A 14,252-nucleotide genomic window follows, 5' to 3' on the forward strand; every position below is an offset into this window, starting at 1 on the left:
GTGAATGAAAAGATAACAGCTGTGACTTTAACCATGTTGCCATGGCAGTGCCTCTTATACCCAGGAAGTTAGCAGAAGCAGCAGGGAAGAACCAGGTAATGTCATCACTTGGACCTGGGTGGGGCTGAGTATCTTGAACCAGTTCCAACAAATTCATCATGTAGGGGAAACATACAGGGAGGCATTATTGGAAGAGCTCTAGAATATAGAAATTTAATTCATCACAAAGAAAGGTTAAGGATTATAGAGAGATCATTAAGTATGAGCCTTCCATCCATGGTCTTTTATCTGACATCTATTGGTTGAATAAACAATTAATAGAAATGCAGGGAAACATTCCATATTGTATTAGACTTTACTTAAATTCTACTTTAGTATCTTCTTAGCTGTGAACATCTATCATCATCTGACACTCACTCAGAATGGGTGATAATAAACTTTCAGAGTCCTTAACCAAGATTGCCTATATTACCACATTTGTTTTGAAATGGTGATTCAGTCCAACTTTATTCCAAGTTAAAAATGATTTCTTGTCTAAAACTTCTCTTAAAACTTAAAAACATTAAGAAGCAAACTAGACTACCCAATAGCAATTATTTATTCTATCCTATGGTACCAGAAATTGTCAGAAATATACAAGAAATGAAGAATACTATTTATACAGAAGTTTCTAAGTTCATTCTGAACACAATGCTATTTTGTAAAAAATATAATCTGTAACATGTAGAGGTATATTTACGTAAGACCATACAGAGCAGGCCACCAAAGAAATTAGACATTGTAGAACATGGGGAGTAGATGAAGAATAAGAGCCTTTCCAGAAATGAAAAATGCTCAGTGTGCCTTGTTGTTATTCTGTCCTCTTCCAGAATACCTATATTATGATTCAAGTTCACATTTACACCTTAAATATACCCTAGACAGCTTAATCATTTAATATATACCAGTTACCATAATTTGTCTATAGAGACTAAGAGATTTGCAGGTACTGTAGAATCTGCTATTCTAATACCAACCTGGAATTGCTTATGGTAGCCATCTTCAGCTTCTTTGTGGTGCCTGAGACCCATGGCCTGAACCCTGACAGCTGGATGTATCCTAAAGAGCAGAAATTAAGCCTCATATAAATGTTCAGCCTATGAACTTAAATTCTAACATGGATTTATTTTTGTACCAATCCCCTTTCTCTCTGGACACCAGTGACACAGGATAATATAGTCATAAGTTGTACACCTAGAAACATATTGTATATGACCTGTAAAAGCAAAAAGTTCCTGAGATCTAAAAATGTAAATAAATAAATAAATACCTTTCAGTTTATTGAAGAAATTACACTTGGCAACTCTGGCCTAACATCACAACTGGGAGTATAAGAAATGTCCAACAGATCATTCCACACCTTTCCTGCCTGTTGATTTCATGGTTCCCAAGCAGAATAAAGTATCATGAATTTCTGATACCTAGAGTTCACATAGGGATCAATGTAGATAGTATGGAATAGAGCATTCCCAATCCTTGATGTTACTAGGACTTGAACAATGTGTCACCTTCCTCCTGGGAGGCCCCCTTAGCCATATTCATGCTTACTGGTGAAGTAATGATCATATCATAGTTCAGATATCTCTTGAATTCTGTGGTTCTTCACATCCTTCCACATATTGAATGGGAAAGCCTCGTTCACTGCCTGCAGCTGTGCCTTCCATAGATTCACTCTCTGAAGCATATTCTCTAGAGGACCAGCAGATTTGTGTCACCGACATAAAAACTGTTCAAGTTAACATAGATGTCAGACGGTGTACTTTAGAACCCAGGGATGAAACAAGACAAAACCTCCCCACTAATGGTTTGAGGTGTCTGAATGACTAGAGTGGCCCAATAAAATAGGAGGGTTTAAATCCAGACAACTGAGACTTGGACGTTCTGGTTTTTCAGTCTTCCACTGATTACATGGACTCTATCCCCCAAATAAGCAAAAGACCAAAACAAGGAAGAATTCATTATTCATTATGCCGTTGCCTTAGAACCTTCCTGGAGATTAAGCTGATTACAGCCAATCCTTGTTAGATAAAGGGAGAAGTGTTTGTTATTCATACCAAGGTGGTATCAGTCTCACAAACCTCACTTCCTTTGCTGCTACCTCAGAGGAAGTTAGAACTGAGTGTACATGTCTGTGGAGTCCCTCAAATGTGATTAATTGGAATATTGTTTTTCTTATTCTCTAGCATCAGCGTTTGCACTTCTATGAACCAACCTTCCTAACTCCTCCAGTCATCATCACATTCCTTGAACTCTTTCTTTATTTTTCTCTGGCTCTCACAGAGGGATCATAGGAAAATACTGATTCATGGAGGTGCTTGTCCAGAATATCCCAAACCCAGGATTTAACAGTCAGAAATGCATAAATTAGATATGGTAGTACACAAATTGACCTCGCATTCCAGAGGTGGAATATCATAAATCCAAGGTTATACTCATCTACATGTTTGAGGCCAATGTGAACTACATAAGACACCACCACCACAAACACATCTTTTCCTAATGTAATTAATTACTGCCGCCATTTTTGCTTAATGACAATATTTGTAAACCCAAGAATGGGAAAAAGCACTTTTTTGTCTCTTTTAGTTCTCCAATCTCTCTGTTGGCTTTTTGATCAGTTTTAATTAATGAACCAAAAATATTCTAAGACCATGGTTCTCAACCTTCTTAAACTCTAATAACCACTTAATATAGTTTCTCCTTTTGTGGTGACCCACAATCAAAGAATTATTTCATTGCTACTTCATATCAAATATCTGACATCCAGGATAATAGATATGTGACCCCTGGGAAAGGGTCGTTTGACCACTAAAGGGTCCATAACCCACAGGTTGAGAACTACTGATCAAGGCTGTGTTCTGTTAGCTGTTTTCTCCACAAATAAGATTAGTTTTGATTTTTAAAAATGAAAAGTCAGTTATTCTGACAGGCTTGCCCTGGTCTTTCTTGGCACAATAAATAGCCTCCTTTTTTTTTTTTCTTCTGCATATCTAGTCATTTGATTATTCTAGCGGGGACTTTTTCCTCTATTCTTTTCTCTTTGGTGTTCAGGTTGCCTCCTTTGCTTTAATATACATATCTTTTCTTAGAGACAGGGAATTTCTTCTATGATTCTATTGAAAATATTTTCTGTGCCTTGACCTGGTTTCTTCTCCCTCCTATATGCATATTCACTGATTTGGACTTCTTATGGTAGTCCAAAGTTTCTGCATTTCCCATTCTTTATTCTTTTTCTTTTAGATTTAACATTTTATTTGACTGAGTGATCCATGCCCTCTTCCTTATCTTCCAGGTCTGATATACTAGTTGACTGGATTTGTTTGTGACCCTTTACTCTGAACTCTTTGTTTGACTCTGGGTTTTTCACTTTGAATTTTATTCCATTTTAGCTTTTTCTCCCCAGACATTCTCTTTGTTAAATTCTATTTAAGATCTTCAGTTGTTTTCATTATTTCCATTAATTCATTGTGTATATGTTCACGTGTGTGTGTGTGTGTGTGTGTGTGTCACTTGTTCACTTTCTCTTTTATTTTCTTGAACATACTTATGACTATTGTTTTATAATTAGTATCAAGTTTTTTGCAATCATACTTGACAGTGTACTAGGTAGGACCCTTTTCTCAGAGACTATTATATCTGGCAGGTATCCCACAGTTCTGTCATCTCTAATATTTTGGGGTTTCTAAGGCAATCCAGGCTTCACCTTAACAGCCTGACATAATGGCCTCTCTAGGCCTCCATGCAGCAATACCCCTGACACAGGCCTGCTCTGAGCAGCGTTCCTTAGTAGCAGAGAGAGATTCCATGAGACCTTTCTTCTGTCTTTGCTTGAAAACCACAATCATGTGACCAAAGCTGCTGAGTTGCTGGTGCTGGAACATGGCCGGTTATTCAGCCCCATCTTCTCCCTTTTTCTGTTTTCAGTGGTTTCCTTCAATCCCTAACTTTCACTCTACTGGAACTAGCACTGTAGACCATATAGGCCTTGAACTAAAACATCTACCTACCTCTGCCAACCAATGCTGGGATTAAATGCATGTACCATCACGCCTTGTTCTAAGCTTTTCTTTAAGTTCTTTTCACAAATTGGAAGCTTATCTGGGTAGGATTTTGCTCTGAGGTCTCCACATCTTTTATTCCATTGAACATCAGGATTTATTTAATCTGTTTATCTCCTTGAATGCATGACTTGCCTCCTTTATATTTTCTGGTGCCCCCTTTCTCCTTGAACTGTACATTTTATATTTTCCCTTGCTCAAATTGCTCCTTTTCATTATAGGTCTTTGTAAGAGTAAACACTAATAACCACATGGCAGATTCGATACTGAGCTGTTTTGAAATCTTCTCTTCCAACACAATTAATCTAAAACTCCTCAACTGAGCCTCAGGAATACTATACAGACAAGGATAAAAAGCAGCCTCATTCTCACATGTTACAGGATACCACTACCACCAAAATATCACAAAATCAATCTCTAGGACATATATTACTATTCTTCTCCTCTGAAACCCCTTGATCCAGCCACACCCACAGTTCAAATCACCCTCAATGCCACTGTTGTCCCTGCTCCTATGGCCCACTAAGCACCACTAAAAACATCCAGCCACTTTTTTTTCCCAAATAATTTTTATTATTATTATTTTCTTTATTTACATTTCAAATGCTATCCCGAAAGTTCCCTATACCCCCCCACCCCTGCTCCCCTACCCACCCACTCCCACTACTTGGCCCAGGCCTTCCCTTGTGCTGGGNCATATAAANTTTGCAANACCAAGGGGCCTCTCTTCCCAGTGATGGCCGATTAGGCCATCTTCTGCTACATATGCAGCTAGAGACACAAGCTCAGGGGGTACTGGTTAGTTCATATTGTTGTTCCACCTACAGGGTTGGAGCCCCCTTCAGTTCCTTGGGTACTTTCTCTAGCTCCTCCATTGGGGACCCTGTTTTCCATCCAATAGCTGGCTGTGAGTATCCACTTCTGTGTTTGCCAGGCACTTTTTAAATTCAAAATTCCAAAGAAATTTGGAAGGTGGATTCCTCCAAACAAAAGCTTGGTCATGTCTATCACAGCAATCCACCAATTTCTGCTACTATCTTGGCGGGAAGCATGGCAGTATGCAGGTAAACATGGTGCTGGAAAAGGAGCTGAGATTTCTACATCTGAATCAGTGGTCAGCAGGAAGAGGATGCTAAATTGGGTGTGGCTTGAGCATCTGAGATATGAAATCTCACACACTGAGACACACTTCTCTAAACAGTGGCACACCTACTCCAAGGCCATCCATACCTCCTAATAGTGCTAATCACTATGGGCTCATGAAGTTATATTTGTTCAAACTACCACAATAATATATAAAAGTCTCAAAGAAATAACAATGCTGATACAGATGAGAAACTCAGAAGACTGCAAGCTTATGCAAAGAACTACAGACAAAAAAGGAATCCTGAGAGTGGAGAAGAGGTCTTCCCAGGGAAGAGCACACCAGTTGGTTATCCAATACAAAATGATCAGCTCTGGAAACATATATACAAGGATGATTATTGAATTAATTAGGGTTTTACTGCTGTGAACAGACACCATGACCAAGGCAAGTCTTATAAAAAAAAAAAAAAAAAAACAACATTTACTTGGAGCTGGCTTACATGTTCAGAGGTTCAGTCCATTATCATCAAGGTGGGAGCATGGCAGTATCCAGGAAGACATGGTGCAGGAAGAGCTGAGAGTTCTATGTTGTCATCCAAAGGCTGCTAGTGAAAGACTGACTTTCAGGCAACTAGGGTGAGTATCTTAAGCCCACACCCACAGTGACACACCTACTCCAACCAGGTCACACCTATTCCAATAAGGCCACACCTCCAAATGGTGCCACTCCATGGCCCAAGAATATGCAAACCATCACATTCCACTCCCTGGCCCCCACAGACTTGTTCAAACACAGGAATCTATGTGGGGCCATACTTAAACATAGCATAATGCAAAATGCATTTAATCCAACTTTCAAAGTTCTCGTAGTCTATAGCAGTCTCAACAATGTTAAAAGTCCAAAGTTCAAGGTCTCTTCTGAAATCCATCCAATCACTTAACTGTAATCCTCAAAGAAAGACAGAAAATCAGCTAGGCAAATTCCAAACTCTTCATCTCCATGGCTGATGTCAAAGCAGTCTTCAGATCTCCGCTCCCTTTTTTCATCTTTGTTGAATGCAACAAACTGCTTTCTTCTGGGCTGGTTCCACTCCCTGTTAGCAGCTTTCCTCAGCATGTATCCCATGGCTTTTTAACATCTTTGTGTCTCCAAGGCAATTTCAATGTTACAGCTTGTTTCAATGTCTGGGATTCCACTTGATATTTTGAGCTCCTCCTAAGAGCTGGCATCACTTCTCCAGCTCTGCCCTCTGTAGCACTCTAAGCTCAGGTTCATCCACTCCACTACAGCTTCTGTTCTTGGTGATCATCCTACGGTACTGACATCTCCAATACACAAGGTTGTTCCACGGCAACTAGGCTTCACCAATAGCCTCTCATAGGCTCTCTTCATGGTGCCGAGCCTCAAGTTCTTTGCATGACCCCTTCAGCCCTGGGTCATCAACTACACCTGAAGCTACACCTTCTCCAATGGGATCTCTCACAGTGCCAAGCCTCAGCTGTTCTTCATGACACCTTCATGCCTTCAAAACCAGTACCACCTGGGTGACTCTTACACATTACGATAGCATTACGAGGTACAACCTTGGCTATCTCTGGAACACAGCTTCTTTGTGCTCCCAGAAAACAATTCCCAGAGTTCAACTCAGTGATGCTGGGCTCTTTTTAATCATTGCTAATTTCTTATCTCCGACTAACCAGCATCAATTGTCCCAGTAGTTCCTTCCATTCTTAACTCTAGAGCCTGAGCCACATGGCTGAAGCTACTGAGTTCTGCTGCTTGCAAGAACTAGAAGATGACCCCTTATACTATTACACTATCACTGGCTTTATGTTTTCCAAATCCTTCACTGCCTNAGCTTGGCTATCCTGGATCTTGNTCTGTAGATTGACCTTGAACGCAGAGATCAGCATGCCTGTCTCCTGGAATTAAAGGTGTGGGCCACCATGCCTGGATCTACATTTAGCTGGGTAGGATCTTGCCCCAAGGCCCCACTCCCTTAATCTGTTATCTCCTAGAACACAGGATTTTGCTCCATTTCACTTCCTGGTACCCCTTTAATACTCGAACCATATATTTTATATTTTTCCTTTCTAAGCTTGCTATGCTTGTTCAAACTTCTCTTCATAAGACTTAACCAGAGAACAAAGTCACTGCTGGGCTTTTTTGAAACTTCCTTTGCCAATGCAATTAATCTGAGTCTCTTCCCCTTAGCCTCAGGCAGGCTTTTCAGACAAGAGCAAAAAGTAGCCACATTTTTCANCAAAATACCACAAAAACAGTCTTTATGCCACATTCTGAAATTCTTCTCCTTTGAAATCTCTTGGGCCAGGTCAACACACTTCAAACTACTCCCATCAACAAAGTCTTCCATATTCCTACTAGAATAACCCATTAAGCCTCATTTAAAGCATTCCACAGCTTTCCAAATCCAAACTCCCAAAATCCATATTCTTTCAAATAAAAGCATGGTCAGGCCTATCATAGCAATACCCCAGTCCCTGGTACCAACTTCTGAATTAGTCAGTCTTTCACTAGCAGCCTTTGGATGAACTCTTAGCTCTATCATGCCTGCCTGGATACTACCATGCTCCCACCTTGATGATAATGGACTGAACCTCTGAACCTGTAAGTCAGCCCCAATTAAATATTGTTTGGGTTTTTTTTTAATAAGACTTGCCTTGGTCATGGTGTCTGTTCACAACAGTAAAACCATAACTAAGACAATTATACACACCAAGAAATTTGTAGCCTTGTGTTTAGGAATATATATATATATATATATATATATATATATATATATATATGGAATATATATGGATATGTATATATGGAATATATGGATATATATGCATATGTGTAACAACAATGAATATAAATTGAAAAAGACTAAGAAAGGGCGTATGTCAAAATTGGAGACAGCAAAGGGAGTGAGAAAATTAAGTTATTGTATTCTAACCTCAAAAAAATTTTAAAGATAAGTCAAAATAAGGAATATCTCTGACAGCTGGGAACCTGCTGTAATACCACACATCTGCAAGTGAACATAGCCTCATTTTGTAATACTATTCTTTATGTAAGTGCAACCTAATGACTAACGCACTGGGAAAAAGACTGTCAGGAGAATTTTGGGAAGTATAATTCTCAGTTTCTCTAATGCAGTACAAAGATGAATTATTAGTAGTTGGTAATAGAGGATCTCACATTTCTGAGGTTCTATTCAGACTAAATCCCATTGTCCCTCAGAAAAAGGAATCATATCTACAACTAAATGAGACATCAAAATTTAACCAGACCAAAAATTCAGTGTTTCCTTTAAATACATGTGTTACTTTTCAATTGCTATTATAAAATACCATGAGCAAAGTAACTTGTAGAATGAGGGTTTATTTGACCTTATTGTTCCAGAGGGATAAGAGTGTGTCAGAGTGTGGATGCATGTAAGCAAGCAGCAGACACAGGGGTTGGGACAGGAGGCTGATGGTCCAAATCTTGAACTAAGGGAAGCAAGCAGAGAGAGCAACTGGAAATAGAGTGAGGACTTAGAACCAACACAGTCATGCCTCCTAAGCTCCCCACAACCCCCAAACAGCATGACCAATACTGAGATTACAGTGACCATCATTAAAACCACCACACTTTTTATTAGAACAGAATTATATGAGTTTCACTCAAACCCCAAGAATTAAGCAATTAATGTAGATAATGAGGTCAGCATGGAAGCAGTGTTTTTTAATCCTACAATATCCTATTGCCTTCTTGGAATTTTAGGTATAATGTGTGAGTTCTTGATCTTTCTACTATTTCTGATTTACACTAAAACATTAATTAAATGATTGCTGCAATTAATCCTGGCAGGTTTTCCCCTTAGAATTGAGTACAAATTAATTTATTTCTACTTAATTACCACATTCAAATTTGTCATATTTAATAGTGAATATCTGTTATTTTTAAATGGCATTGATCACCAAGTTCCACTGCTGCTGAGGGAGTTTGACATGACAAATGTCCATCACTGTAAGTTCAGTATTATTGTTCGCCTCCATGTACTTACAGAATAATCAATATTTTATTCAATCTGTAGTGTGTGTGTGTGTGTGTGTGTGTGTGTGTGTGTATCAAACAAATTGATGATCTTGCAAGACTATTTTCCAGAATGTTTTATTGCACAAAGTTTGATTTAAGTTTCATCAACATAAAAAACTAATAGTAATCACAATTGTTATGTGACATTCCCTCCCTTCTTTCCCCTAGAGGTCTCACTTTCATACAGTTAATGTTGTCAAAAACAATACTCTGATTTTAATTTAAAGGACATCACCCAGACTGCTATTTCTAGCCACTTTTTTTATTATTATTATCATTATCTTTATTTACATTTCAAATGCTATCCCGAAAGATTCCCATACCCCTCCCCCCACCTCTGTTCCCCTACCCACCCACTCCCACTACTTGGCCCAGGCCTTGCCTTGTGCTAGGTCATATAGAGTTTGGAAGACCAAGGAGCCTCTATTCCCACTGATGGCCGATTAGGTCATCTTCTGTCTAGCCACTTTTTAACAGTGTTAAATGGTTGGAAACAGGAGAAGTGAACCAAATTCACTACTTGCTGTGAGAGAGTGAAATAAATGGTATTGATCTACTATGAAAGGCTCCTGGTAGAAAATATTCAGCACGTTACTTCAAGCATAATTGTCTATTTATTTATTCTCTTGGTTTACAGGGGAAGAAATCTAGCATAAGCATTACTCTCATTTGGTGTTTTGCTCTTGCCTCTTTCCATATATTGCCACAATAATAGGAGATAAGGTGTATAAAATCATTTGGACTTCATATTCCAAGTCCAAGAAAAGAAAGAGAAAATGTAAAATAAAAAGAAAATATTAACAGATGCATCCTTTAATGTAAAACTAAGTCATGCAAAATAAGGAAGACTTAGTTCTTCAAAGATGAGGTCAAGGAACAAGGCCAATGGCAGCATTCTCAGATGCCAATTATATCCATTATAAGAGAAAAGTCAACAATTGATGATTGATAAGGAATTCTTGGAGAAACAACATATGAATCACATGGATGGAAAAAGTAAATTCTGTTCTATCTGACCCCCAGTTGAATGTAAGGTAGGAATAACTCAGGATATGATGCCTGACAAAAAGAAAAGAACAATCAAGTTGAAGAACCTGGGAAGTCAAATGTAAGAACACAGTGCTTCCATTCTGTCATAGCATTGGAAGTAAGGTGCATTATCACTTTGGAGAGAAAATTCACATAACAGTTTCTTGTGAATTTAAGAAATGAAGACATTGTAATTCTCCAAAGCCTTTGAAGACTAATTTCCATTAATATAACACAAAGTAACTACTTTCTTATAGTTCATCTTATTAAAGGGTAAAGTCCACTATATAAAACATTTCACTTAAAGTTAACATAAATCATACAATTTTGTTTCTTTGCAATTTGTTTTTTATAGAGAATCAGAATTTCCTGGAGATTTTCCATAAGGATACATTCATTATTCTTGTAAATGATTGCTATGTATAAAAATTAAATCATTTGTTTTATTAGCAATTATGGTACATAACATTCTTTCAGCAAGTGATTGCTTACCATTTTAGAATGTAATTTCTATGTGATGACATTTCCTAAATTCTTAAAATATTTGAGCAATTATTTTCCACATATTTCATTTCATTCATGTAATAATTTGTGGGGAAATGTGATACATTTATCACACTAAAATCACCAAAAGTTTTTTTAAAACTCTGTGCTATGCAACAAAATATCAGAAAGTTGAATCATCTTATTCTAAAAAAATAGGCTACTATCAATTTTAAGTGTTTATTCACTGATAGAAAAATCTCATTATCTGAACTTTAGTTCTCTGATTGGTAGGCAGTTTAAATTCCAAATGTTTATTTTAGTCATTCATGTATCTTCTACTCTGAATTTTCTGATAAGTAACTATAATTTTTAATTTTGTTGTGAGAATTTTTAATTAAAATATTATATTATCCAGATAACTCATAAACACTCAGAGTTTCTTTATTGATGTAAAATGTCACTTTTATCAGGTACCCCATCTTCTCATTTTCACCAGTTAGTTGTTTATTTTCTAACTAATTATTGTCTTTAAATTGATTCTTATTGTTTTTCTCTTCATTCATTCATTTGGATTTTGTAAGTAGAGTAAAGAAATTATGTTAACTTATACTTCTACTGTTCTTGTTACTAAAGTGCACTGAGGGCAGCATGCGGTGGTTTGAGTATATATAGCCAAGGGAGTGGCACTATTTGGAATTATGGCCTTGTTGGAGTAGGTGAGCCTCTTTAGGAGTGGAATTTTAAACCCTCATCCTCCTAGTTGTCTGGAGACCAGTTTTCTAGTGGCCTGCAGATGAAGATATAGAACCCTCAGCTCCTACAGCACCATGCCTGCCATACTTCTGCCTTGATGATAATGGACTAAACCTCGGAACCCGTAAGCCAACCCCAATTAAATGCTGTTCTTATAAGATTTGCCTTGGTCATGTTGTCTGTTCATAGCAGTAAAACCTTAAGATAGTGATCTTTTAAATTGAGATGAAGTGAGTGGATGGCAACAAACTTGGATCTGCAAGTACCTCACGAGTAGGAGGTACTTTTATAATAGAATTTTCCAAATATAGTCCTTTGAGTAATTGCTCCAGAGTTGTACATCTAGGTCAAGTGGAAGCTGAATATAGAGGTTTTGAGAATGCTATAAACTTATTAACAAAGTGAGTGCACTAGTTGCATCCATACAAGAAGTATAAGCTTTCGCCTTTCACCACAGCCATACCAGCACATACATTTGTATTCCTGAAAGGCATTCTGCCTAAGATGGAATGTTAAAGTAGTTTTGCCTGATAATTAGAGATTTCATAACTTTTAAAGATGTTTGCTAATGACTTGTATTTCTTCACTTAAGAATCTTCACATTTATTCATCTGACAAATTTTTTTCTCCTAATTATATAGGTATTTTTTCACTTCTTGACGATTTCCTCATCTCAGTTTCATGAGATCACTTTGTTGATTTTTTCTTTCCTTTGCTATTGGAGTCCTATTAAAAACATTTTGACTTGTACTTATAATTTGGTATAAGGACAGGCAGTTCCTAATTTTTCTTCTAGTAGATTTTGAGTATTGTACATTTTGTTGAAGTCCTTGATCCATTTTGAGTTGAGTTCCATGTATAGTGATCCATAAAGACCTAGATTCATCTTGATGCATGTAGAATTCCAAGATTCTAAGCACATTTATTGAAGATACTTTTTTCTCCAATATGTATTTCTAGATTCTTTGCCAAAGATATGGTGACTAGAGTTGTGAAGTGTTATATCTGGGACTTAAATTCTATTCCACTGGTCTATATGTCTGTTTTGTACCAGTCCTATACTATATTTATTACTATTGTGTAAAGTATATTAAAAATAGGGCACAGTAATATCTTTCATACCATTCTTTTTCCTTTGGGTTGCTTTGGCTCAACCTGGTCTTCTGTACATCCTATGAATGTTTAGACTGTGAAAAATGGTACTGGAATTTTGATTGGGATTGCACTGAATCTCTAGACTGCTTTTAGTAGAATGGCCAGTTTTACAAAAATTAGTCCTTTCCATCTGCTAGTGTCTCTGCAACTTTCTTACTTCCATGTCTTAAAGTTTTCATTGAAGACATTGTTTATTTCCTTGGTTACATTTACTCCTGAATATATTTGTATGCATGCATTCCCCCTTCCCTATGTGTATGTGTGTGTGTGTGTGTGTGTGTGTATATATATATATATATATATATATATATATATGTGTGTGTGTGTGTGTGTGTGTGTGTGTGTGTGTGTGTGTGTGTATATATATATATATATATATATATATATATATGTGTGTGTGTGTGTGTGTGTGTGTGTTTGTGCTTGAGTGTGTGTGAGTGCTATTGCCCTGATATTTTTTTGATCATTTATTTTTTGGTATTGTTATTCTGAAACATTATTGATGGTTGTGTGTTAATATTGAATCCTGCAAACCTCTACTTATCAGATGTAAGAAATTTTGGTGGAACTTCTAGAGTCTCTTATGTATATAATCATATGATTTGTCAAAAGGAATTCTCTGTATTTTTCATTTCATATTTGTATCTTTTCATTCCATTTTTTTATATTATTGCTCTAGTTAAGACTTCAAGCTTGATATTGAATAAAGGTGAAAGAATGACAATCTTGTCTTGTTCCTGATCTTTGTGGAGATGCTTCAAGAACATATGGTACATGTACACAATTGAATATTACACAGATGTAAAGAAAAATTACATTATAAAATTTTCAGGAAATAATGGAACTGCAAAAATATACTGATTAAGATAACTCAGACCCAGAATGACAAATTGAGCCTGTCTCTCAAATGTATATTCTTGCTTAAAGACTTCATTAGGTGTGTTTAAATTGAAGTACATGTGAGAAACAGGAAATTATAAGTATGCTGTGAGGTATGTTCTTTAAGGAGGTTGTAGATAAAGATGAGAGAGAGAGAGATAGAGAAAGATAAATAGAGAGAAAGAGAGAGAGAGAAATAAAAGTAGAAGGATGAAATGTTCTCAGAGGGAAGGTTTAATTAAGGAATGGCACAGGGCTGACTGAAGGAATCAGGAGTGGAAATAGAGAGTTAATCTAAAGGAGGGTCGTATGAAAAAGCCAAATGGAACCCTTCTTTCTGAGAACCCTATTGAAAGTGTAACTATGGAAGATAGTAGGAGATATAAAAGAAGGGAGATGATTTCAGTGGAGATGTGGGGCATGGTATTATGGGGGAGAAGGAAGGAAGGGGTTAACAAAACTAAGAATATGTCAAAAAGTATTATGGAAACCCACTAGTTGGTAATGATCTCAAAACATAATTTTAAGAAACAGGAGCTAAATGTACCACAGTTTCTGTATCCATTCCTATATTGAGGGAGATCTGGGTTCTTTCCAGCTTCTGGCTATTATAAATAAAGCTGCTATGAACATAGTGGAGCATGTGTCCTTATTACCAGTTGGAAGATCTTCTGGGTATA

The sequence above is a fragment of the Mus pahari genome, chromosome 6 (genome assembly GCF_900095145.1).
Source record: "Mus pahari chromosome 6, PAHARI_EIJ_v1.1, whole genome shotgun sequence".
NCBI classification, from domain to species: domain Eukaryota; kingdom Metazoa; phylum Chordata; class Mammalia; order Rodentia; family Muridae; genus Mus; species Mus pahari.